Source organism: Montipora foliosa, chromosome 1, assembly GCF_036669935.1.
Source record: "Montipora foliosa isolate CH-2021 chromosome 1, ASM3666993v2, whole genome shotgun sequence".
Lineage (NCBI taxonomy): Eukaryota > Metazoa > Cnidaria > Anthozoa > Scleractinia > Acroporidae > Montipora > Montipora foliosa.
In genome coordinates this window covers 36333276-36338275 of record NC_090869.1, presented here as the reverse complement: position 1 = coordinate 36338275, position 5000 = coordinate 36333276, and positions in this window count along the sequence as shown.

Genomic DNA, 5000 nt, shown 5'->3' with positions numbered 1-5000 from the left:
ATATTTTTCGATGACGGAGTTGGTGCAGGATCTTCGTTGGAGGCTGCCAAATCCAACAGGTTTCTGGTTCGTTCTGATCTTTCGCGTTGCGGTTTTGAAATTAATCATGAGCTGTCCAAATGGGTACCAATGAATAAATTTTCATGGATTGGCCACGATATTGACACTCACACCGGTTATATTTTCGCTATTGGTGCGAAAATTGAAAAGCTTTGCTCAGATCTTGATGGTAATTGTGCCAAATTTGAGTTGTCTGCTTTTATTCATGTGAAGGAAATTGCATCTATTGTTGGTCAAATTATTTCAATGGCTTCAAGCTGCGGGAATGTTTCTGAAATTATGACAAGGTATTTGCACCTTATTATTAACTCTCGTAGTTCGTGGAATTCCGTTGTTTTCGTTCATGATCAAGGAAGAGAGGAGCTTGACTTTTGGAGGGGCAATTTAAGAGTTTTAATTGGCGTCCCTTTTTGGCCGGTTCCGTTCGTTCCTTGCAAGGTGCTGTTTTCAGATGCTTCTTCGACGGTCTGCGGCGCTTTTTTTTTCAAGGGTCCAGTTTACTTTGTCACAGAAATTGGTCCACAGAAGAGTCTCAAAAGTCTTCGACCTGCAGGGAGCTTTTTGCAATTAAGTTTGCCCTTAATGCTTTTGATAGTCAATTGGTGGGCCAGAGAGTTCGCTGTTTCACTGATAACCAGAATCTTGTTGAATTGTTCAGTTCGGTAGTATCGTTAAAGAGTTACATGACATTGCCTTGGATGTTTTCCTTTCGCAGCGCAATACTCAGCTTGATGTTAACTGGCTACCGCATGAGCAGAATTCACAGGCGGATTTTGTAAGCAAGATTATCGATTTCGATGATTACTCCGTTAATGACAAAATTTTCCGTCACCTTGATGAGCTCTGGGGCCCTCATTCTGTTGACAGATTTGCCTGTAGTTATAATTCCAAGCTGCCCAGGTTTAACTCCAGGTTTCTCCAGCCAGGTACGGAAGCTGTTGATACTTTTTCACAAGACTGGTCCACGGAGAATAATTGGCTTGTTCCACCAACTGTACTTATCGGCAGATCACTAAGTCACTTGCGTGATTGTAAGGCGATAGGGACCTTAATCGTTCCCATGTGGAAGTCAGCGCAATTTTGGCCGCTTTTATGTGATGATGGCGTTCACTTGAATTATTTGTAAGAGAGTGGTTTTTTCTTCCTGACACACCGGATCTATTTGTCAGGGGCAGGGCCAAGAACACTTTGTTTGGTACCAAATCGCTCAAGTCCCGGTGTCTTGCACTTCGTATTGACTTTGCTGAGTACGAACCCATATGAATTCAAAAGAGTTTACAATCCACGACTTATTCGATTCGTTTATAAGCACAAAGGCTCTGGTATTATTGTACATAATATATTTAAACCAATGAAGACTCTTGCATCAACTGTTTTTGTAAAAATTGCTAAGCCAATGGGTAAAAATCCATTGGAATCAGGGATTTCAAACGCTGGTGATAAAATGGGAAAGAAAATTGCTGAAAGGTCTGGTGACTTGATCATGAAACAGCTTTCTAAAATTAGACAAGGGTCAACAACGCAACAAAAATGATGCCTATTAAACTTATGAGACAACAAGAAGAAAACACTAACATGATTTTGAATCATTTGATATCTGTCAGAGGCATAAAAGGCGGAATGTTTGGATAAACAAAATGATATAATGTAATAATATATGGCTTTTAGAACAAGTGAATATTTACAAAGAAATGAATCACTTAGATTTCAACTTGATGATGTAATAAGAGCTCCTTGTAATAATCAACACCAAGAAAAATATGGATACAAATTCAATGGTTATTTTGAAGTTCGTTTTCAGCTTCAGAAGCTTGCTGATGGTAGTGGTTATGCAGCTGTAGATAGAATAACAATAACCAATGGTGCCCACAGACTGATCAAGCATCTTATGATTAAATTAGCTAGAAAGATCGTTTATGATACTGATAATCTTCATAATGTAACCTTTGTTAAAAATCTATTAGAGTAATCTGATGATTACAGTAGATCAGTATGTAAAAATAGCTTATGGTATTTGGACACAAATAATACAACAGCCGATAACAATATTGGTTCCGAGTCTCGCAGACTTCTTTCTCAAGCGGTTAATAATAATGGAACAGGAGGAGCAAAACATATCAATATAATCATCCCTCTGAATGGTTTCAGCTTCTTTGAAGAATTAGAAAGCAAAATGTTGGTTCCCATGCAGCTTTGATTTAACATCAGTTTAAATGAAGACAATGAGTTGATTCGTATAGCAAACGGTACTGATGGTAGAAGGGTCGTTATAGGCAAATTTGAACTATGTTTGCCCAAAATGATTCCATAAGACAGTCTGTATTCCAGTTTTCATGAAGGAAACAAAGTGGAAATATTTAAGAGAGTTATACGAGGTTTTAGCTCCTACTAGGACAAGCGGTTATTTTCAAATTTCGGCCTGGATTGATAATGTAAAATATGTTTTTGTATATCTTAAAAAGAGTCTCCGTAACAATAATGGATCAAGACATGAAGAAACAACACCCTACAAAATGGATACTTTATCATTAGATGGTGGAGCTTCTCTTAATAATTGCAAACTTGAATACGGTAATGGTGTTTTTTACCTTGAATTAGAGTACGAAAGCGACAGCAAGGTACGAATATTTCATGATTTGATGTCTTATGCAATGCGAAAAAATGATTGTAACTCTGGCACTCAGCTCAATCTCAGTAATTACGACAGCTTATATCCACTTATATTTTTCGATTTGTCTTTTCAAACAGAAAAAATCACACGACATACGAAACAGCCGACCTTTAGGTATCGTTTGTCAGCCAATGCAAATCAAAATGTCAGTGTTCATGCTATTGTTTTGTATGAAGAAACCATTGCTATAGACAAAATAGGAAATGATTTAGTAATTGTATATTTGTGCAAAATGGATTCTTATTTTGTATATGTTATATAATCAAAAAATTATATAACATAATATATACAAGAAGTGACTCAACTTTTAGCGGTGCTTATCACAAAAGAGAAACAATTGTTTTGAGAGTAACAAAGGACCCTTTGATTGGAAAGGACACTCTGTACGTACCTGCAAATGTTGTCAAACGATTGAACAAAAGCAGACAATTGAAAAAAGGCATGGATATCAAACTCGTCAAGACTAATATCAGAAAACAGGTTGGAGGCTGACTATTGTCTTCAATTTTTTCAATTGGTCGTACATTGCTTCCAACAATCGGCAAGACACTAGGTTTATCAGCTCTTGCAGGTGCAGCTTCAGAAGGAGCTTCTAAAATCGTAAAAAAGATTTCAGGCAAAGGAGTTAAGACAGGTGGTTTCGTTGTACTGCAAAGCCAAATGCATCAGTTGATTCCATATAAGAATTTGTTAAATATGAAACAAAAAAAGAACCTCCTTCATGCTCTACAAATGGAAAAAAGCCGTTAATATAAAACCAACAAAGACACAATCTGGTGGTTTTTTGGGTACACTTTTAGCTAGCATTGGTATCCCACTCGCCGTTGAGGCTATAAAAAAATTAACTGGCAAAGGAGCACCAAGGATTGGTTTACCAAAATTAAATAAAACTAGTGGCAAAGTAGCACCAAGGATTGGTTTACCACCAATCAACTTAGAAAATCCACCGCCGTTTTATACTTATCCAAGCGTTGCTCTTGGTGTTAAAAAAAAAACAAAGAAAAAAAGAGGCAAAGGGTTGCTATTAGGTCCAAACAGCCCCTTCAACAATATTCCAATTTTAGGAGCAATACTCTAAAACCAAAATTTCACAAGAACATCCCTTTAACCAATCATGATTTAACAAAAAGGTGTAATATTTGAATATACCAATAAAGATGTGCTGTCAAGAGATGAAACTGTTCCACATAACCACAAACAAAAATTATTCATATAGAATCTCCAACCAGCATATACGAGTGAAAGTCATTGAGTTGCTATTTATGTGAAAAATGGTATCATTGATTATTTCGATTCGTTTGGCATGCCACCATTTCAGGAGATTGTAAACCATGCCAAAAGGAAAAACCTGACTTTGATACCTCAAAACAATCAAATACAAAATCTGTGGATAACAAATTGTGGTTACTTCTGTTTACACTTTTTAAATGAAATGAATAAGGGCAATTCACATTATGATCTGTTAAAAGTATTTAATATCCATGATACAATGTACAATGAGAACTTTAGTGAACAGTATTTAAAAAGACTCTATATTATATATATAATTAAATGAAATCATATTGTGTTAAACAACAAAAAAAACCCAAACTGAATGCATTGAACCTTCAGGTTATAAAAAAGCTAACAATAGAAGATTAATGTTTTATTGTACCTCTGCAGAATGTGGAATCGCAAAAACCAAATTTGTAAAACAAAATAATGTAAACTACAATAGGTAGCCCCACTGAGTTAGTAGGGCTATACAAAAATAACGCAGTCTATCTTCAATGAATGGGATAAAGCAATGCTTCTACAAAGTATGTTTGGCCATGGTTTGGCTTCCAATCTTGGAAAGGCATCCCTTATCTTGGAAAAAAAAGCTGTGGAGATGGGAAGATACTATACTTCGGAAGCACTTAGAAACCCAAAATTGCAGAAAAAAGCCATTGACTATGCTTTGGATAAGCTTAATCCAGCGATTCAAAACGTTGGATCACAAGCTCTAAATCAATTGTCGACAAAGATCAGACCAAAGAAAAAATATGAAACAAACAGCAACGACCTTGATGGTGCTGGGTTAGATATCCAAAAACAGTTAGCCAAGCTTGGAGAATTACATCGTAGAATTCCAACTGGCAAAAAATATAATTACTGTGGTCCAGGCACAAGACTAGAAGAGAGATTAAACAGTAATGATTCATCTATTCGTGAACCTATAAACCGGTTGGATAGTATTTGCCAAGCCCATGATATAGCATACAGCAAAGCCGGTGATGATTTGGCAAAA